Source organism: Hyla sarda, chromosome 1 (genome assembly GCF_029499605.1).
Source record: "Hyla sarda isolate aHylSar1 chromosome 1, aHylSar1.hap1, whole genome shotgun sequence".
In the NCBI taxonomy this organism is placed as follows: Eukaryota; Metazoa; Chordata; class Amphibia; order Anura; family Hylidae; genus Hyla; species Hyla sarda.
Window position 1 is genome coordinate 494,464,649 of NC_079189.1, and position 23,208 is coordinate 494,487,856.

The 23,208-nt window shown below is 42.1% G+C and overlaps 1 protein-coding gene across 8 annotated transcripts in view; it reads right to left on the reverse strand.

Moving 5' to 3' along the window:
• Positions 1-23,208, reverse strand: part of COMMD10 (COMM domain containing 10) — a 458,728-nt gene that overhangs the window by 323,724 nt on the left and 111,796 nt on the right. The gene's annotated exons all lie outside the window — the stretch shown is intronic.

Genomic DNA, 23,208 nt, shown 5'->3' on the forward strand with positions numbered 1-23,208 from the left:
ATACAGCTTTTTGGTAAAAAACGGAATGAGGCCTACAAAGAAAAGAACACAGTACCTACAGTGAAATATGGTTGTTGTCCAATGATGTTTTGGGGTTGTTTTGCTGCCTCTGGCACTGGGTGTCTTGAATGTGTGCAAGGCATCAGGAAATCTGAGGATTATCAAGGATTTTGAGTCGCACTGTACAGTCCAGTTTCAGAAAGCTGGGTTTGCGTCCGAGATCTTGGGTCTTCCAGCACGACAATGACCCCAATCATATGGAAGGTAACAAAGTGCTGGAGAGTTCTGAAGTGGCCAGCAATGAGTTCAGATCTAAATCCCATTGAACACCCGTGGAGAGATCTTAAAATTGCTGTTGGGAAAAGGCGCCCTTCAAATAAGAGAGACCTGGATCAGTTTGCAAAAGGAAGAGTGGTCCAACATTCCGGCTGAGAGGAGTAAGAAGACTGAGAAGATCCTGGTCTTCCGGGAGAATCCAGGGATCTGTTAAAGGAGTAGTCCAGTGGTGACCCATTGAGGATAAGTTTCAGATCGCGGGGGGTCCGACCGCTGGGGCCCCCTGCGATCTCCTGTATGGAGCCCCGACAGCACGTGGGAAGGGGGCGTGTCGACCTCCACACGAAGTGGCGGCCAACACGCCCCCTTAATACAACTCTATGGCAGAGCCGAAGCGCTGCCTTCGGTAATCTCCGGCTCTGCCATAGCGATGTATTGAGGGGGCGTGTCGGCCGCCACTTCGTGCGGAGGTCGACACCCGCTATCTGGCCGGAGAGCCTGGCCCCCGTACAGAGAGATCGCAGGGGGCCCCAGGGGTCGGACCCCCCGCGATCTCAAACTTATCCCCTATCCTTACGATAGGGGATATGTTTTTCACCACTGGACTACCCCTTTAAAGACATGGTCCTTAGGCAGGAGAACCAAGCTCTCCGAGGCCAGAATGGGGCAATCAGGATAATTGTAGCTCTGTCCTCCTTGACTTTCTTTATGACCCTGGGAATGAGAGCAAGAGGAGGGAAGGCATAGGCTAAGTCACAATCCCATTTCTGGGACAATGCATCCATTGCCAGAGGTCTGTCTGCTGGATTCAAAGAAATAAAGTTGCTGACCTGTCTGTTCTGCATGGTAGCGAACAGATCCACTTGTGGAGTTCCCCACAAGGCTGATATTTTGTGAAAAAGTCTTTGATTTAGACACCATTCTCCCTGATGAATCAGCTGACTACTTAGAAAGTCTGCTCTGATGTTGAGGACTCCTTTGAGATGCACTACCAAGATTGATTTTAGATGGATTACTGCAAAGAACAGGACCTGGAAAGATAAATTCATTAAGGAAGGACTCCTCGTGGTACCTTGTCTATTGATGATGGACACTGTAGTGGTACTGTCTGAAAAGATTTTAACATTAGAGTCACTAATAAATTCTCTAGCTGATTCAAGAGTTCTGAAAGATCTGTCAAATACTACTTCTTCCCAAGGACCTTGAAAATTAAGTTGTCCCAAATGTGCACCCCACCCCCCAAGGGCTGGCATCAGTAGTGATAACAGGGTCCTGACAGCTCCAGTCTATACGCTTAGATACATTTTCTTCTACTAAACACCACCGGAGAGAGGTAAGCACAGGGTGAGAAAACTCAATAAGTCTGTCTAGATCAGATTGGGAACCATCCCAAGCAATTAAGGGGGTACTCCGTCCCTAGTATCTTATCCCCTATCCAAAGGATAGGGAATAAGATGTCAGATCGCGGGGTTCTGCCCAGGATCTCCGCTGCGGCACCCCGCTATCATTACTGCACAGAGCAAACTCGCTCTGTGCGTAATGACGGGTGATACAGGGGCGGGAACATCATTACGTCACGGCTCCGCCCCCTCATTATGTCAGGGGCCGCCCCTCAATACAAGTCTATGGGAGGGGGCGTGGTGGCCGTTCATGCCCCCTCCCATAGACTTGCATTAAGGGGGCGGGCTGTGATGTCACGAGGGGCAGGGCCGTGACGTCACGATGCTCCGGCCGTTGTATCGCCCGTAATTACACACAGAGCGAGTTTGCTCTGTGCAGAAATGATAGCGGGGTGCTGCAGCGGAGATGCCAGAGGTCCCCAGCAGCGGGAGCCTCGCAATCTGACATCTTATCCCCTATCCTTTGGATAGGGGATAAGATGCTAGGGGCGGAGTACCACTTTAACAGCTCTAACGGCAAACCCCTAGAGTGAAGATGAGCACTGGGAACTGGCAGAATGGCAGCCTTAAATAGTCCTAAAACAAACATCCATTCCCTAATAGAGATACAGGGAGAGCTAATAATGCCAATGAACAAGGAAATGATCTTCTCTATCTTTGAAGAAGGAAGGAAAGATTTCTGTACAGAAGAATGAAATAAAATACCTAAAAAAAACAAACTTTTGTTAAGAAGGAATAAAGGAAGACTTCTCCCAATTAATTAACCAGCCTAGTTTGAGCAGGATTTCAATAGTACGGTTCAGAAATAACTGCACTTTTACCTCTGATTCTGCTACTAGCAGAAAGTAGTCTAGATTGGGTATGAAAACCCCCTCTCCCTCTCGGATATGAGCCGCCATTTCTGCTACCACCTTCATGGACACTCTTCGAGTGACAGCAATTCCAAAAGGCAGAGCGCAGAACTGTAGGTGAAGGAGTTGAGAGTTTACACACACGGCTAACCTCAAATATTTTTGATAGTCTTTATGAATTGGAACATACAGATAGGCATCTTTCAAATCTAAGCATGACATAAAACAATCCTTGAACAACAGGTTGACTGTGGATTTTATTGTGTCAATCTTGAAACAGTTATATACAAGAAAATGATTCAGAGGTTTAAAGGGGTATTCCAGGAAAAAACTTTTGCTGCTGATCTGGCGGATTGTCTGACTACATCAGAAGCGGTATCCGCCAGGAAAGCAGCTGGAATGAAGGACAGAATTTGTTCTTTAGGAACCTTCCACTCTCTTTTGATTAATTGTGAATGGTTCTACGCACAGGAAAAAATTTAAATTTTCTGACTTCAAGGCCCTTGAACATAATATCTTGAATTGATTTTTGTTCTTTAGCCTCTTCTAGCCCCATAGCCGATTTTACAGCTTTCACTAACTGTTCAGTATCCTCTGCCACAAAAAGAGGCTTTCCCGATAAATCATCTTCCGATGTCTGGGAATCGTCCTCTTTAGGAAGCATAGAACTATGATGACCCATAGTAAAATAACACTCACCAGACACCAGATAAAATACCTGAATCAGAGTGAGCTGAGACCACACCTTCCTTCTCAACATCAATCGGGACAGAAGGGGTAACAACCGGCTGCGGAGGGGTAACAACCGGCTGCAGAGGGGGAAATACAGGAAGGATCCCTTTAAGAGAGGACTCTACCTGCTTTTTTTACCCCAAAAAATTGTACTCTCTGTACTATCAATGACGGTGATTCTAAGATTAATAACAAAAGATCTTAAAAACAACTCCAACACTATAAAGAAAAATATATATATCCACTAAACACCTGCATCCACCTGCTGCAATGATTTTTCCAATGCAGACAACAATTAGGCTTGTCATAATAAGGTGATAATGCAATTCTACACATAAGACATTCATTATGCTTAGTTTTCTTAGTCGCTTTCCTAGGAGTATCCGTCTAAGAAACAAAAAATAAACTACATCCGATAAAGAAGAAAATATGGAGCCAAACACTCACCCCATGGGTTCCAGGATTCCGCACGGTCCTGCTTGGAAGATTCTTCACCAACGGAGCTCATCTTCCATACACATCTCCCTCCTGGAGGCTCAACTGCAGCTCTTGCTTCACAGAGAACAGCTGTTCTAGTGCACAGCGGAGGCAGAGCACCAGAAAAATGATCCCCTTTTTTGAAATCTCCAGCTCTGGAAGGCCTGGCTGCAGCATCTGACTAACATCCACCGCTCACGCCAGCCCCTCTCCTCCCCAGCCATCACTTCCTGTGATTTCACAACCCAGCCTCCAACCACCGGAGCCCCACACGTGACTCCACAGGTGCTCCGGCCCTCTCCCAGGCCACTGCAACCCTGAGAAACAGGTAAATGCTGCAGCCTTGTCCCACAACTATGGGCAGGCTGCGGGACAGAGCTGGGAGAAGCGGAGGGAGAAGGGAGGCGGGTGGCAGTGCCAGAACACTGCGTTGGGGGTGCAACTGGAAGTCACTCCCCAAGCAGGGGGTATAAGAGGACCTGCACTCTCCCAACCAGGAGATGAAGCCTCCCAGGACCTCCCCACCATCACCCACACCACCAGAGGTATGGACTAACTCTAAGCTTCCTACAAAAACAGAAAACCACTGAGGCAGAGAGGGTTGTGCATTCTTTTTGTACTCTAGGTTTCCTGTCTCTGGGGGAGGAGTCCATCTCTCTATTGGTGCTGTCGCGACGAGGTGGAAATTCTGTTGTTTTGTGGCGTAGGCAGATAGAACAGGGACAACACTGCAGGAGAGTGCCATGTCTTCCAGAATTCTGTGCTCCCTTCCATAGAAGGGCCCTTGCCAATTTATATGGCTCCTCATCTCTAGCTGTTTGCTCTCCTCTTCTCTTAGAACACAGGAGGAGGGGAAGGGGTGGGAAAGGTTGCAGAGCCATGTCTGTCTATAAGATATTGCAGGAGAGGTCCTGCAATATCATGTGGATCCCCTGGAGCTTTTTTTTTACATTAAAAGGGTACTCCGGTTTTCAAATCAACTAGTGCTTAAAGTTAAATAGATTTGAAAATTACTTCTATTTCAAAATCTTAATCCTTTCAGTACTTATCGGATGTGGTATACTACAGGGAAAGGTGTGTAGTTCTTTCTAGTCTAATCACAGTGCTCTCTGCTGACACCACTGTCTTTGACTGGAACTGTTCAGAGTAGGAGCAAATCCCATGTCTCCTGCTCTAGACAGTTCCTGACACAGATGTGTCAACAGAGAGCACTGTAGTCAGACAGAAAAGAACTATACAAACTTCCTCTGGAGCATACAACAGCTGGTAAGTACTGGAAGGATTAAGATTTTTTTTAAATAGATGTAATATACAAATCTGTATAACTTTCTGGCAAAAGCTGATCAGAAAATATCGGAGTACTCTTTTAAAGGTGTGCGTATATACTCTGTGTGTGTGTATTATATTATATACCGTATACTGTGTGTGGTATATATTTATATACACTGTATCCTGTCACTATAGGGTTCTTTTCTGTAAATATTTATATTTCCTAATTTATATTTAAAATGAGAGGGATTAAAACTCAGGCCTACTAACATAAATATAATGTCATATTTATCGTAATTAGTTGGACTTTTGATATGGTTGCATTTTTGCATCTGTATTACAGGCAAGGGTTCTGTCCTGACCGTAGGTCTTATAACCCAAACTGACAGCATGATAGTGATAAATGATGCTGACAGTTTGACTCAGTCTAGGTCAACAATTGGGCCAGGATTTGTGATCATGATTCAAAAGCAAAAATGCACCGTATTACACTTGTGTAAAATCAGCCTATGACCATAAGCAGTGTTCCTATTCATAAGAAACAAACAAATATCTTTAAACACAAAAGTATAATAGAAAGTAGTAGAACCTTTCATTTATTCTGCCACCAAACAATGTTTACACCAAAACAGAAAGCTTCTTAAGAAATTGACCCTTTTATTAAATTACTAAATTTTGATAAACGTCCTGACTGAGCTCTACAAGGCCATAAATCATATTGAAAAGTGTCCCATGCCATATGTTAATGAGCCCCAAGTAGTCATCTGGGCGTGGTAAATCTTGAGGTATTCGACACTGCTCTTGACTGTATTCAGGCCTACTCGAGCAAGATTGACAACCCAGACTACTCCAACATCATTGCTCCACTCCCTCTACACACTGAAATCCTGTGCACTCCCCCAAGGCATGCCAGCAGAATTAAGGCAAGGATAAAACCTGTAAAGACTACTGTAATCAGTGTCCCAATTTAATATAATCTTGTACCAGGAGGTTATGGCTGGTGATAATGATGACAGATTCCCTTTAATAGCACAAGTTTTAAAATGAGAAAATTCCAAGGGTCCATGATGGGGTTGGCAAAGTTACTACAAGTATTCACACTGTTCACTGGTCAGTGTAAACACATCAATGATCACCCGAAAGAAGAGAAAGTTCTCTGAGTGCATTCACACAAGCTCAGTGAACATGGGTTTGTTGAGTGCATGGCACTGTAATAAGATCTGCATGCCCGTAATATTTATTCCATACTGGAGATAAGTGGTGACAGGCCCGCTATAACTTATAAAATAATTGGAAGGAAGTCTCTCCAATATTAAAAAATGCTGTCAGGTGCATTACAAATGGTAAGGTAAGCCATAAAACATTAATGCAAAGTTTTTATTTTATTTTAATGAACAAACAAGCAAAGAAAATTCAATATCTGCACAGTATGGGAAAAAAAAATCAGGATTTGTCCCCATTTTACCATAAATCTAGTATTGCCTTGTAAATTGACTAAATTAGTTAAAAATGAGAAATCAATACTTAATTCTGTGACTTCTAAGCACAGCTGGTCGCTCACAATGAATTTCCAGACTTTTACTTTAGAATTTAATTTTATGCTTGGTATCCCCAAGTCACGCTGATTTTCATAATTGGGACTTGACACATACAGTAGGCAATGCGGGACTTCAGCAGTGATAAACTCCACAGTTTATCCTCTATATAAGAATCAAAATCAGTGAAAGCAGGAAATCCTGACATTTTACTGCTGTGTTGGATTTATCTATACAATGTTAAATGGCTTTTATCTATACAATGTTAAATGATCTATGCTTTTTTATTTATCGATCTTATTCTTGAATAATAAAAGGTCTAAGCAATCACAATCTTTCCTTTGGTGGACATTGAATAGGTAAAAAGTGACAGGCAGCCTGGGCTTTGTCTGCTATAGGCATGTCACAGTATGTGAGGAAGATCCATGTAATACAGTAAGAGGGTGATAAGACCCTTCCCACTGCACCCACCAATGAATGGTGGTCACTTTGTTGGCTTGTATACTCAGTGGTTGGCAATATACATATTTTAACAATAGGGTATAGTGTTTCATATTTAAAAAAAAGCCTACAAAAGTTTTGGGACAATTCATGGTAAGAGTTAGCATTCTTCTCATAAACACAGCAGACTCAAATGTATTCCGTCTTAGCTGCTGGTAACCAGAAAGCCAAAGTATTTTTGTGTCATTTGTCATAACCCAGCTGAACAGTACAACGATAAAGAAGCACTCCAGTTATTTGTGCTTATTCAATGATAACTCATTGCCAGTATTTATGTAGTGTAGTCTTTTTTATCTTCTGTCTCTATGAGACCAAGAAAGCAGTGATAGTGGGTCCACATACTAACGTATGCAGAGTTATAACACTCCCCTGATCACACTTCCCTGTGTCTTGTTACATGCTCTGACTAGATTCTCAAGGGTGTCCAATAGAGCCTGACATTGCTCTACTGTGTGTAAGAGCTGACAGGGTAAGAGCTGTTTCTTATGTGTTATTCTATGTAAGAGGTCAGAAGTTCACCGATGTAATCGGTCTACCTTACCTTTAGTAGGATAGGACTCTACCCTTCATGCAAGAGCAGCGAACGGACTCTACCCTTCATCTCTGCAAATCCAGAGGCATCATAGGAAATGTAGCAACATTAATAATAGCCTATAAGCAAAAACAATCGTGGACTGTTTTTTAATGAGTAAAACTTAGGCTTTGAAATAGTTGGGGTGTGCTCACATGGGATGGAACAATCGCACTGCAAAAAACATATGTATTTACTTGTACTTTTGGTTTAATTTTTCACACATCTGAGGTCACACTTTAGCATATGAATATACCGTACCACTATCAAGCCATGACCAAACTATGGCTTTGTAGTTGTGGAAAAACAATACACCTGGGTAAGCTGGAAGCTGTAGTTCTGCTAAACCTAGAGAGCCAAAGATTGGTAATTACAGTATAAAAACAATGCAGTGAAGCATTGCAATGAATTGAAGACAGAAATATTACCCATAAAACTAATAATAAAGTATGATAAACTGCAAACACGTAAAGAGTATAGCAATATTAAAATGTAGTACCCTGACTGGCCACTTCATTGTATGAAAATTAGACAAGTAATCAAAGAGAGCCGCATAAAATCAAATAAGCAAGTTTGTAAGTTTTCTGTGGATCAGTTTCAGTGTGAATCCAGATTAGAATGGAAAAATAGAGTGATCTAAGCAACAATGAATGAGGCCTGGTCATCAGTGCTAGACTAACTAGGGCAAGAATTTAAAGCCGTGTGGGGTTTTCTCAGGCAGAATTATCAAGAGTGTACGAAGGATGGTGTGATCAAGGAAAAATAGCCAAAGAAAGAGGATCTTGTGGATGTAAGCAACTCCTCAACCCAAGGGATGAGAGGCGGCTGACATAAATAGTTCTTGTGAACAGGCTGCACACAGTAAAGCAAACTGCAACCAAATACAATGCTGGTGCTCCAGGTAACTTGCCTGAATGTACAATTTTATTGTTCCTTAGCGCTGAGGGGCTATAACAGCAGAAGGCCAGTTCTAGTGTTATTGCTATATATAGAAAACAGAAAGCCAAGATTCTGTGGGCAAAAGAATACAAAAATCCCTTAGCAGTGAAAAAACATTGTCTGGCTAGGCCAGATTTCTGTTGCACTATGGTGATAGGAGGATCAAAACTTGCTGCAAACTGTAAAAAAAATTGTTGAACCCTTTCTGCCAAGTGTCAACAGTTCAGACAAGTGGAGGTGCGTAATAGTGTGGAGAATGTTTCCTTGGCACACCCTGGTCCCCCTTATTCCTGTGCATGAACGATTGAGAAAAAGGGCTTATAAAAACATTGTTGCTGACCTAGTTTATCCCTTCATGGCAGCTCTTTACCGTATGGCAAAAGGGCATTTTCAACAAGACAACGCACCATGCTGCAAGGGTCAAAAAGACAAGGACCGGTTCCAGAAACATAACAGTAAGCTGCTTGGGCTATCACATTCCCTGATCTTTACTGAACACCTCGGGGATAAGATAAAACAGGTTTCTCAGAGCATGTCAGTACCGCTAGCTCCTTTGAAGGGAACTGTGAAAAGCTATCCTAGCCACATAAGGCAATAAAGTGGTCAATTAGTGTAAGTGATGGTTTATCTATTCATACTCCCATTAGGAAGTTTATTGGTTCTTCACAGTAATAAAAACGTTGCTGGTATATGCAAAGATGTGTTTTTTCTATTTTGAAAAATATTAAAGGAATAATCTGGTACGGACTATTCTTATTCTATCCTGCCTGAAAAAAAAGTAAACTTTCACTTACCTTCCTACATTCGGAGCACCGCTACAGCTATTCGGTCGGCCGGGCTGTCTTCTTCCTACTTCCCTTAGCCCGGAACATCACACGGCGCTTCAGCCTATCACTGGCCGAAGCGGGACATCACTGTGGCTGGTGATAGGCTGAAGCACCGTGTGACGTTCTGGGCTAAGGGAAGTAGGAAGAAGACAGCCCGGCCGACCGAATAGCTGTAGCGGTGCTCCGGGGGAATGTAGGAAGGTAAGTGAAAGTTTATTTTCACTTATTTTGCAGCTTGGGCAGGAGAGAATAAGAATAGTCCGTACCGGACTATTAATTTAATTATTCAAATAATGACAAATAATTGGCATCGAGACATTTTGACTTTGTTTACATAAGAAATACAATAACTGTAACATAAAAAAAAGCTAAACATATTTTCAAAGTTAAGGAGAACATTGTTTAATTACAAAAATTATTGTCAATACAACATAAATGCAACCACATCTGGCAAACAACCTGAACAATAAATTATATTTTCTTTAAAAAAAAAAAATAAATAAATAAAACATAAGAAAATGTAATTATGTTAGATATTCTCAGCTTACTTTACCTCATTCCAAGCAGGTTAATTAAAAAAAATACAAAGCAAGATAGCGGAGGTGTGAAAAGTACTGCGAAAATGTTAGAGAACTGGTTGTCAAGAAGTGAAATAAAGTAAAGGGGAAAAAGGAAGGAAACTTAATAATTTGAAATAGAATGACTGTGTAGAGGGAAACTCTACTGTGAATCAGACGTTGAAAGACACTGTTTGGGATTGGTAGGAGAAGGTGATGACTACATATTGTAGTCTTATGAAACCAAAGATGGTTGCAATGCCATAGCCTGGAAATCAGTGTGTATCAACATCATAAAATGTCTGCTGATGCAAGACATTAAAGAGAATCGGTCACCAGTTTTATGTTACTCAAACTACGGGCAGCATAAAACAGGTGCAATCAAAGAGATGCCAACACACTTTGATTCCCTCTGAAATGCTCGAGTGTTCCTGAGAAATCATAATTTAATAATGCTGCTAGAACCTGGCGGCTATCACCAATGCTGCTTTCTGTACTGCTGGCCTATGTATAGGGAGACTTGTCACTCAGTGTTGGCAGGGCAAAGAACAGCCACTGGGACCCGACAGTCAATATTTGTTTATGTTCAGCACATTGAACTAAATAAATCAGGAGTTTGTATGCTATGGTATACATCGTCATACCGTTCTGCTGTCGTGCGGAAATGTGCAACAAATGTAGTGTCAACTTAGATGTGAACATACCCTTAGGCATGCCAAAAGTCTGTAAATACTGCATGTGGAAGGATCGCTTATAAATGTAATGCCTTACAAAGAGTACAGTTATATGAAATAATGAGAATTTATCAATGCATTCAAAGGTAAAAGAAAATAAAGGTACACTGATAAAAAAGCATCTCTAAAATTTCCATAAACTCCTATAAGCTGCAGTGCAGTACTACAGAATTTTCTTCTTTCTCAGTACGACCGTAATTACAAGATCGATGTTGCCCCAAAAAGGGGAGGGGCTGTGGCTGTCATTGCAATATTTAATTTATATTTTCTTTGTATATAACATCAGTTGGACCATTAAAGGGTCACGCCCCCTTCCCATAGATTTTCATTGAGGGGGCAAGCCGCGATGTCACGAGGGGTGGGCGTGAACACGGAAGCCTGCACACAGCGTTCGGAACTCAATGTTCCGGACGCTGGGGAGCGGAGTAACCCTTTAACCAAGGAGGAGAAAATGAAACATTAGGTGAACAAGATTTAGCCTAACTAATGTATTAGAGGATTGAAAACATACACAATAACAAAATAAATATCATAAGTCTATAAAGTATGTATCAATCACCAGCCATAGCAAACAGATGGTGAAAGACTCAAGATACAAAAACAAAAAAAAAATTGCCTGAAGAAATTTGCTTAGTTCTCATTTGGCAGTATAACACCCTTCCCCTAGCGATAAAAGTGGTTAACATCAGTGAATGTTGTGTCCCTTGAAGATTTACATTAGCAGGATTTAATTTGACTCAATGTCATAATTTGTTCTCTATAAATGAAGAGCCATCTGTAACCTGAGCACAGACCAACTTCCTATAACATAAATGAGATTTATTTGTTGCCAAGGTGATTTTATCTTTCACAAAGGGATGGAAATGAAATCACAACCAAGTTATATATGTAGAGCAGCTATAATCCATGTGGTCCATACTTCTGCACCCCCAGTATAGGAGGGTCTCCCCAGTGCATACAGGAGTTCAAGAACTGAACCATTGTGGCGCCTCAATAATTCTTACACTGAGTGCAACAATGTGGATCCTGTTCTACCTAGCTAGTATACAGTGTGATCACTCATTCTGGAAAAAAATTAAAAAAAACTTCCAGAGACTAAACTGGCATTCCCCATGATGTGTGATGGCAGTAACTGTAACAGCATTCAGAAAGGAAATGATCATATAAAGAAGTGTTAACCGTAGAACCCTAGGTTGAAAGCGTCATATCACATCTTTTGCATTGGATCACATGGCCATATGTCACTACACAAACCCATTTACATCAGTACATATTACAGAAGCTGAAGTTGGTGGCACAACTATGGTTACTGCACTGCCTCCAGAGGTAACTACCTCTGAACCATCTCAGCCATACAGAGCAAGAGCAGAGATACAATACTTATGGAGTCAATGGAGTCAAGATAAGCTCATAACATATTTCACAATAATTGGGTGAAATTCCGGTTTCCATACATGTGTCATGGTAACTGGCAAAGACCATATGTGGCTTACTTTAACCTGTCCAGGGCAAAGGTCATACAGGTACGCCCTTGCGTCCTGGTACTTAAAGCGTACCCATCAGATCCAACAACATTTTTATTTTTTTATATATCACTCAGTACCTTATCCTGACCATGTGCATCTAATTTTTTTGTGTATTTCACCTTTATTTTTTTTCATTACACTTTTAATTTAGCTCACTAGTCTGAATTCCTCTCAAAGGGAGCGGGCGTGTCCTCACTGTGCAGGTCTCCGCACACTCCCTCAGTATGCTGTCTGCTCACATTTCCCGTAGCATTAGCAAAACTACAACTCCCAGCTTGTCCTCACTGACCGTAGTGGGACACAAGCTGACAGTGGGAGGATTTTTCCTCCAGCTGTGAGCCCTGCACTCACAGCTGTCAATCAAGGAAGTGTGTACATGACGCATAGACACAGCAGGACTGGTATGTGTCCAAGCAGGCAGAGGGGGGGCAGTTGTTTGACTAGCTTTTTCAGTATGAAATACTGAAACATTTTTAATGAAAGAAATGGCAAAACCTAGTGATTTCACATGCTTTACAACATATCAAAAGTTTTTGTATCTGACAGTGCCCATTTAAGTACTTGTACGCCCTGGTCCCGTTTACTGGGGTTTCAACTGTTCTCATGAGCGGAGAACGCTTCAAACCTGGTGGGTCCCGGTTGCTACGAGCAGCCAGAACCCATGGTTAATGCTGGGCAACGCCGATCGGGCCGATACTCTGCATTAACCCTTTAGATGCCACAATCAATGTTGATTGCCGCATCTAAAATGCGGGGTTAACGGTGCTGGTTAGCTCAGTAGAGCTGTAGTCTACAGGTGCAAAATTGAAAGCGTTATGATTTTTAGAAGGGGAGGAGAAAAAAAAAATTGTAATGTTCAAAAACAAAAATTGATCCTTAACCTCTTAAGGACCCATGACGTACCGTTACATCATGAGTCCACTCCCGTTCTATAACGGCGCTATTAACCCTTTAAACGAGGCGTTCAAAGTTGATTGCCGCGTTTAAAGTGAAACTAAACAAATGCCGGTTAGCTCAGGGGGCTGTCCGGGATCGCCGCAGTGAAATCGCGGCATCCAGAACAGCTATAGGAAACGAGGAGGGTCCCCCTACCTGCCTCCTGGTGTCCCATCGCCAAATGACTGCTCAGTGCCTGAGATCCAGGCATGAGCAGTCAAGCGGCAGAATCATCGATCAAAGGTTTCCTCTGAGAAACCATTGATCAATGTAAAAGATCAGTATGTGAAGTGTTATAGCCCCATATGGGAGCTATAACACTGCAAAAAAATAAAAAAAAGGGAAAAAAGTTCCCTAATAAAAGTTTGAATCACCCCCCTTTCCCATAAAAAAAAAAACTGTGTGAATAAAAATAAAATTAAACATATGTGGGATTAATCGTGTGCGGAAATATCCAAATTATAAAAATATATCATTAATTTAACTCCATGGTCAATGGCGTATGCGCAAAAAAATTTCAAAGCCCAAAATAGCGTATTTTTGGTCACTTTTTATATCATGAGTCCGATCAATAAAAAAAAATGGTACTGGTAAAAACTTCAGATCACGGCGCAAAAAATTAGCCCTCATACCGCACATACGCAGAAAAATAAAAAGTTATAGGGGTCAAAAGATTTTAAACGTATACATTTTCCTGCATGTAGTTATGATTTTTTCAGAAGTAATACAAAATCAAACCTATATAAGTAGGGTGTCATTTTAACTGTATGGACCTACAGAATAAAGATAAGGTGTCAATTTTACCAAAAAATGTACTGCGTAGAAACGGAAGCCCCAAAAATTTACAAAATGGGGTTTTTTCTTCCATTTTGTCGCACAATTATTATTATAATTTTTTTTTCGTTTTGCCATAGATTTTTGGGTAAAATGACTGATGTCATTAAAAAGTAGAATTGGTGGTGCAAGAAATAAGCCATCATATGGATTTTTAGGTGCAAAATTAAAAGTTAATATTTTTTAAAGGTAAGGAGGAAAAAACGAAAGTGCAAAAACGGAAAAACCCCGGGTCCTTAACCCCTTAAGGTCGTAGCTCATTTTCACCTTAAGGACGCAGCTCTTTTTTGCAAATCTGACCACTGTCACTTTACGCATTAATAACAGTGCTCTCTGCTGACACCTCTGTCTGTCTCAGGAACTGTCCAGAGCAGGAGAGGATTGCTATGGGGATTTGCTTCTACTCTGGACAGTTTTTGAGACAGACAGAGGTGTCAGCAGAGAGCACTGTGGTCAGACCAAAAAGAACAACTCAACTTCAACAGCTGATAAGTACTGGAAGGATTAAGATTTTTTTAATAGAAGTAATTTACAAATCTGTTTAACTTTCTGAAGCCAGTTGATATGCAAAAAAATGTTTTAACTGGATAACCCCTTTAAAGTCAAAATGTGCTTCAACCTTAAGGGGAACAAGAAATACCCAGTTCTGGCAGGTACGAACTACTAAAATCACCTTATGGTGGATAACCCCTTTAAGGGTATGTTAGATAATCTGTCATGACCTCTTTCAAGAAAACAAACACTATACAGTCTTTCTGATGAAAAAAAATTTTTGCTACATTTTCACAATGATTTCATTCAGGGTAAAACTTCGGAAACTATGAACTGACATGACAGTGTCCTCAACATAATGTTTTCTTTTATTGCAGTCCCTTGCTGAACAAAACACAATCGTAACTAACTTCAAAGAGTATGTTTCTTCTCTCCAGAAGGTAGACAAATTCAGATGCTTGCTCCATTATTGATAGGTGTCCTGTAATCCCTACAAGCAGGCCTGAAAATAGTGTTGTAGGAGCAATTCATGCACAACACAGATATTGTCAGGAAGACTCCTGAAAGAGCCAAATTAACCCTTTCACCTATGCAAAGCAGCTTTGTCAAGACGACTCTTGTTTACCGTCTGTCTCAAAAGAGAATACTGTGGTGCCTGAAGGGAAAGGAAAGCAAGAATGGAAGGAAGGGGAAGAAAGGACTCCTAATCTTAAGAAAGGCAGCAGTATCGGAGGAGAGCTACTCTGAAGCCCTTTACCTGACAGCATGAGAGTTCAGTGCATGGCAAACAAAACAAGTTTGTGATTCTTTCTTGTTGAAGAGCCCTGTAGAGAATTAAGCTGTGCTCGGCTGATCTCTCTAGAGCTGCACTGGTTAAATCGCTTGCTGTTGTGCTCTGCCCTGGTTTGATGAATAGGAATTCATTTGCTAGAAGTGCAACAGAAGACCATTGTTAGGCACAGATTAGAAATGTAAACACTTCGCATTTCCCACAGCTACCGGCTTCACAATTGATTCTGAATGCTGCTTTCAAGACAATAAATTTAGGGTGTCAGTGGCGGAGCCGACCAATTAAAGAACAACAATGCCTCCTAGTGGTGGAAACACAGAAGGTACCATACTCCACAGGACTGGCCTGCTCTAGTTCAGACGAGTGACAGGTCTTTAATTTTGAGATTTCATCTGGATGGATTATAGGTCTGGTTGCGGAAATCTACACACAACAGAATCATTTCTGCAACTAAGAATTGAGCCGAGCAGATTACAGAGCCATTGCTAATAGACAAGATATCAAAGCACACTTCTAAAATATTCTTGATGGTAAGCAAGCCAACACTTGACATGCCTAGAGCTTGATAGCTTTTCCTTTGATATTCCCTGGTTAATAGCTGTCAAAACAGAGCATGCTTAGTAGGTAAGAGCCGCACACAAGATCTAAAGGGATATTCCCAAGGGGTCTCTTATCTTGCGACAACTTTTCCACAAAGCACCTTCTAGAGCACGCAAAATGAAAGTCATAGTATGGTTTCCTTCACATCATAGAACTTTTTGTTTTTTTTTAGCTCTCAGCATGCACCTCACTCCAAATGGTAGGTAAAATGTTTTTCCAGGTAGTGATATACAGTGGTCCCTCAAGTTACAATATCAATTGGTTCTGGGACGACCATTGTATGTTGAAACCATTGTATGTTGAGACCAGAGCTCTATGGAAACCTGGTAATTGGTTCTAAAGGCCCAAAATGTCATCCAAAAATAGGAAAAGGTGAGGATTAAAGGGTACCTCTCATCAAAAAAACTTTTGATATATTATAGATTAATGTATGCAGAATAACTTTACAATTGCATGTTATAAAAAAATATGCTTCTTTCTATTTAATTTTCCACTTTGAAGAAATGACCACTAGGGGTCTCCCTACCAGTCCTGGCAGCAAGCATTTCAGACTCATGCTGGAGTCCTAAACACTACGAGCTGCCAGTCTGCTTTGTTCACAAAGGAGAACACTCAGAGCTGCCAGCCTGCTTTGTTCACAGCCTGTTTGGCTGTGAACTAGGGATCGACCGATATCGGTTTTTTAGGGCCGATACCGATAATCGGTGTAGGTTAGGGCCGATAGCCGATAACTTATACCGATATTCCGGTATAAGTTATCGGCTATTCAACCCCCTGCGACACCGCTGCAGATCATTGATTTAAAGCGGGCGCTTTAAATCAAGGATCTGCAGTGGCTTTTGCGGGGCCTTAGGCCGCCGCCGCCACCCGCTTCTCTCCCCCTACCTGTCAGGGTGGCCCGGGCCATCCATTCTTCCTTCCTGTAGTGTCCGGGGGCGTTCCGGGTGGAGGATGAACCGGTCCGGGCTGTCCTTCTTCTCCGGCGGTCATCTTCTCCACTCCGGGCAGGCTCCGGCCTAGCAACGCTGCATAAACGCCGCTGCGCAGTGACGCCCATGCGCAGAGACGCACCTGACGTCACAGCGTCTATGCAGTGTACTAGGCCGGACCCTGCCCGGAGTGGAGAAGATGACCGCCGGAGAAGGACAGCCCGGACCGGTTCCCCCTCCACCCGGACCGCCCCCGACACTACAGGAAGGAAGGATGGATGGCCCGGACCACCCCCATTACGGGTAAGTTTAATTTTTTTATTGACTCGGAGGGTGGGGGAGGGGCCCGGCCGGTATAGCGGTATGGGCAAAAATCCATACCGGTATACCGCCCAGCATCACGGTGGGGGGTGCGACGCGGTGCGGTGGGTCGGGGGTGCGGTGCGGCGGGTCGGGGGGGGGTGGCGATCGCGGTGCGGGGGGGCGGGGCATTATCGGCTTATCGGCAAGGTAATTGCCGATACCGATAATGCCCAAAATCGTGATTATCGTCCGATAATATCGGCCATGCCGATAATCGGTCGATCCCTACTGTGAACAAAGCAGGCTGGCAGCTCTGAGTGTTTAGGACTCCAGCATGAGTCAGAAATGCTCGCTGACAGAACTGATCGGGAAAAATACAATAGAAAGAAGCATATTTTTCATTAACATGCTATTGGAAAGTTATTCAACATTCATTAATCTAAAATATATCAAAAGTTTATTTGATGACAGGTAGCCTTTAAAGAAAAATGAGTAGATTACTAACAGAGATAAAGCAAGTCCTTACATATAAAAGTAAGAAAGATCTGCTGGGAGCTGTAAATCACTGTCTATGTCAGTGTTTCCCAAGTAGGACGCCTGCAGTTTTTGCAAAACTACAATTTCCAGCATGCCCGGGCATGCTGGGAGTTGTAGTTTTGCAACAGCTGGGGGCACCCTGCTTGGGAAACACTGGTCTATGTAGAGGAAAGGAACTTCTTCGGGGTCCTGTACAGTACACCCAGTGTCCTAAAAAAGTAACATGGAGTTGCCCTCACCTGGTGTCCAAAGGAGCAGCTAACCCTGGTACAGGTAAAGTGTACAGAACATGTAATACCTCCCTGTACTGTAGGGGGCACTACCAGACACCAGGCAGTGCATACACTTCAGTGATACAGGGGGTTTACCAGTGAATGTCCATTCTGATTGGTCGGTTCTTTCAGCCATTGACACATTTCACAGACCTGGACTGTCCGTAGCATTGTATGTTGAGTCTGGTTTCAACTTACAATGGTCCAGAAAAGACCATTGTATGTTGACACTATTGTATGTTGAGGCCATTGTAAGTTGAGGGATCACTGTATACCCCTATTTGCCGATGAACTAAAGGAGAAACAATAGTATATTCAGAATGACAGCAACCTTTGATAGACATTTATTATTGTTCCTGCAGATTTGCTCAAAAAAGACAAACTTTGCTGACAGGTTGTCCTTGTTCTATCATTGGGTGCTGTGTTTTTTTCTCTGCCCTGTAGATGGTTCTAAAAATATCTAAGTTATCGCAGACATTTTAACAGGTACAAAGCTTTAATTCTGTTAAGAGTCACAGCTTCTTCATAGGAATGCATTGCTCTAAACCTCTACTATATCTATGGCTTTTCCTGTTAGTTTGGTTTTTGTAACTTCTAGTTCAAAAAGACTCAAACAAAAGCAAAGCAAGTAAATTGATTATAAAACAATGGGTATTAGACAAAAAAATATATACCTTCCTGCAGATTTGCTTTAATAACATAAGCTTTTTCCTAGTCAAGATATACCACGTACAAAATAAATCCTTGTTGTGCAATTCAACCATACCTTCTGCATAATAAATTCCCCCGCTCATTGTATTCAAATAATGCCCAAGATAGTATATGCAGCTTGGGTTCTCTCTATTCACTGCTCATACTCAGGAAACCTACAGCTGCTAAGGGAGCTATGGGCGCTTCTGTTCATACACATTTATGGTAGTTTTTCATCTCTATAATAAGAGATTCTTGCCTGTAAAATTGCAGAACTTCAATGGAATTGTGTTATTTCAAGTAACACAGATTGTGAGAGCAACATTGGGGAGAGGGGTAAACATTTGCCATATGTGAAGCATGGAATAATGCTAGTGGCCATACACCTTCACAAGTTGTCTGCCCAATTCACATTCAGCCAGCAGCTATTTCTCTCAACCTTCTGATAAACATGAGGGCTCGGCAAAGTATGTGTGTTTTCTCAATGAGGAAAGGGTAGTAAAGGCTTAAAGGCATAAACTTCCCCTAGATATTGTATCATCTATCCAAAGCATAAGGTGTCTGATCGCGAGAGTTCTGCCGCTGGGGACCCCCACAATCTCTGCTGCAGCACCTCAGACGTCCGGTGCACGGAGCGAACTTTGCTCTATGCCGGATGACTGGAGATGCGGGGTGGAGGCTCATGATGTCACAGTCATTCCCCGCTCGTGACATCACAGCAATGCCCCGCTTGTGACATCACGGCCATCACGAGCCGGGCATGGTCGTGACGTCACAAGCCTCCGGCGCTGCACCCGACACTCTCAAGAAATACCGGGTGACACAGGGAGATTGCGGGGGTCCCCAGCGGCGGGACCCCCGCGGTCAGACATCATATCCCTATCCTTTGCAAAGGGGATAAGATGTCTAAGGGTGGAGTACCCCTTTAGGCACTTCAAGTTTGTGCCAAACTTGAAAAATGGAATGCCAATGTATATATGCACAAACAGGAATGGCCTCATAGCTGAGTGTAGAGAGAATATGTTCGGGTCATCTTCTGCATGTAGTGTAGTCGTTAGCTGACTAAGTTAAGGGCAATAAAGTCAATGGGCCTGTGCATGTATATGGAAGCATTCCATTTGACTGGCGTATACCTCTGGCACTGGTCATCTCCCTGAAGAACAAGGAATCAGGCATGTTGAAATTCAACATAGGCCATATTTTATTTACATCCCCCCTCAGCATCTACTGAATAAACATTGGCCGAACATCTAATAACATTTAACAGTCAGCCAATCCTGCCGAAGCCAGAGGGTTTAGACAACTTCAGGCTAGTGTGCATTGCGACGATCAGTCAGGATGAAAAACCCTACTGACTCATGCACTGTACCTTTTCCCATGAAGCAGCAGCACTGACATGTTTCATTAAAGCTGCCTATACTCCCTAGGGTCTCTCTAAACGGCAGATGTCGGGGGGGATGAGGTATATTAGGTTTTAGCTCCTATTCCTTTTGGTCATGGATATATGTTGCATAGTTTATAAGGTAGAAAAAAGACAAGAGTCCATTAAGTTAAATCTAAAACCCTATGGTGCTGATCCAGGGAAAGGCCCATTCCTCATTCAAGACACAAAGCAGAGAGCCAAGTCTGTATGTGTATTTGGGTATCAGGAGAGATAGCGGTTGGCTGAACGAATGTTTGACCAGCAGCTATTTCAATGATCTGAAACGTATGGCCAGCTGTAGGGTTTGCCATCGTGATATAGATTCCCAGTAAGTGGAGCTCAGCAAGTCTACAAGTAAGAAAAAAAATATTAAATAATAATCACATTTGAGATAGTGCCAACATAAAGGTTCATTCACACTGTGCACTTATGGTTTCTTTTTTCATTTTCCAACAATCAAAGATAACTGCCAAATAAAATAAAAAATAAAAATAAACAATGATGACCAATAAAGCTGCTGCATGAACTGGATCATGTAATGAATTGCTGTAAGCAGTATCAGCTTAATAAAACCCCAACTAGTTTGAGTCTCAAGGTATTTTGTGTCTCTTGGTGCACCAACAGGTAACACAAGGATGGTATTATAAATAAAGGCCTAAGAATCATATTACAGGAGGACGGAATTTAAGATTTATGTTTATAATAGAATCCACTAAATGTTATATACAGAAGTAACATCAGTCCCTAGATCAATACAGGTAGAATTTAGTAAGTCCTCCTCCATCCCCTATGCTGGAGGACCCTTTTGCAGGCTGAAGCACTAAGCAGCCTTTTTTTTTAGACCTGTGCGAGGTCACCGAGCGCTCACAGAAACCACACACCAAATGACATAATCTTCCCAAGTACTAGAGCCACAATTAACCATCAGGTTGTACAATGGGCTGAATATCTTCCAGAAGAATAAATACTGCTGGTTACGTAATGACAGATTTATAGATAGGCTCAACTCTACAGAACACATCTGTTTGTGAACAGGAGCTAAATTGTCATTGCAATAACATTGTTTTTCTGACATATAGTCAACCCTGCTTTTGGCTTGTTTTCCTGTTTATTATAGAAGAATATCATTTGTATTGTATTGTAAGCTACGTGGAGCCGGTAGCATTGCTGTAGGGGAAAAAAACAAGCAAAACAAAATCTGTTTAGTTTCTAAAATTAATTGCCATGTGATTATGTGCAAGCTATGTGCGAAAAACACAGCAAAGAGATGGTTTTTATAAGTCATGTGCACTGTGCTGCAGGATAGCGGGTTATAGCAAGAGCGCTGCCTGCCTCTTCTACATCCATATTAGTCTAATGGAACCAGCTTCTTGGTTCTCTATCTGATTATACACTGCACGCACTATAGGTAATTATAAGGTTTCAGTAAGTGTTCAATATTCATTATTTCTTTTCTTAAGTTATTGTTCAAAAAATAGCAGAAAATACTTTTTTTTAAAGAAAAATTTAGATTTATTGCATTCTTTGTAATAGTAAAAAACAAAAAAAAAGTACATAGTAGTTTTACCTTGCAGTCATGGGTATAGAGCATGTCTCTTGTCATCCCATCACTTTATGTTTTGGCATTGTCCCTCTCATGTCTGTAAAATACCCTAAAGATAAAGGCATGTCTTAAGGTGCCTACATACCTTGGATGGGTGTCAGCCAACAGCTCTCTCTTCTGTTTACCCCATACACATAAATGTCTGGCTCGACTCCCAGAGTTGTGCTAAATGGGGAGAGGGGAGGTACGGTGGTGCCAGACAGCTTTGGGGTGGCTTATCTCCCCGAAAACAAAAGGGTCAGTCAGCCGAAATGTAACAAGTTCAATAGTTTCCTGGATAACATGATAGACATTTGGCTGGTCAGACATTCGTATGGTCTCACCAAAATTGATGGGGTCAGTCCAACCTTTCCCTAATGTGTATGGCGGCCTTTAGGTAGTTACTATAGCTATTTTTGTCTGCACAAGTCTAACAGTATAAGAAAAATATCTAAAGAAAATACTCATTGACACCAATATTGTAACAAATTATACTTAAAGGGATACTCTGCCCTAGAATTCTTATCCCCCACCCAAAGGATAGGGGATAAGATGTATGATCGCGGGGGGAAACTCACAATCTCAGCTGCGGAACCTCAGACATCGGGTGCACGGAGTCAACTCCGCTCCGTGCTGGATGACTGGCTAAGCGTGGCGGAGGCTCGTGACGTCAGGGTCACGCCCTGCTGGTGACGTTACAGCCATGCCCCCTCAGTGCAAGTCTATGGGAGGGGGCGTGATGGCAGTCACGCCCCCTCCCATAGACATGCATTGAGGGGGCGTGGCAGTGATGTCACCAGCAGGGCGTGTCCGTGAGATCGTGGGGGTCTCCAGCGGCAAGACCCCCGCGATAAGACATCTAATCCCTTATCCTTTGAACAGGAGATAAGATGTCTAGGGATGGAGTACCCCTTTAACACAAAGACGCAAGGGACATTAAAAGATGTGCAACTAGTAAAAAAAAAAGAGGCTGTTCCTTCCCTTTTATACCAAAAGTAGCTTTTTCAGGTTAACAAATTGTCAGCTTTGTGAGTATATTGGTCCTCTATGAATACTGTAAGTAAATTCCTTAAATAAACAATACTCTATGGCTTCAAGAGTATTGTTTGAGTATTGAGTATTGTATATGAAACTAAACATGACCCCTAACCATTAAGTCATAGTATTAAATAGGATGTAGTTTTGAGTCTACTAGCTCACCTCTTTCCTTATTCCCCAATAAAAGCAGTAACTGGAGAAAACAACAAGGTGATGAACCATCTAACTTTTCTGTGTGCCGCCACTCATATTCTAGTATTTTTTTTATATTGCCACTATGTTGACCCTACGTAGATGTGACTGTAATGAGAAATAACGTAACTCTCGTCTCCAGCGTGCTACCAGTTAACATGAGAAATTGTACACAGCCCGAAAGAGTCACAAGATTAATGGTTGTGACTTATTCTCTTACCCTGCTGTAGTCAGATAACAATTAGAGAATGTGATTGAAACAAAAGTTGAAAATATGTAAAGCAATGTATGACTGATGATTCAATGCAGTCTGCTCGGCTCAGCGACTGCCAAGAGATCCCATATTGCTACGGTTTGTATACAGCTGCATGTATGGATAATGAAGAGCTTTCTTT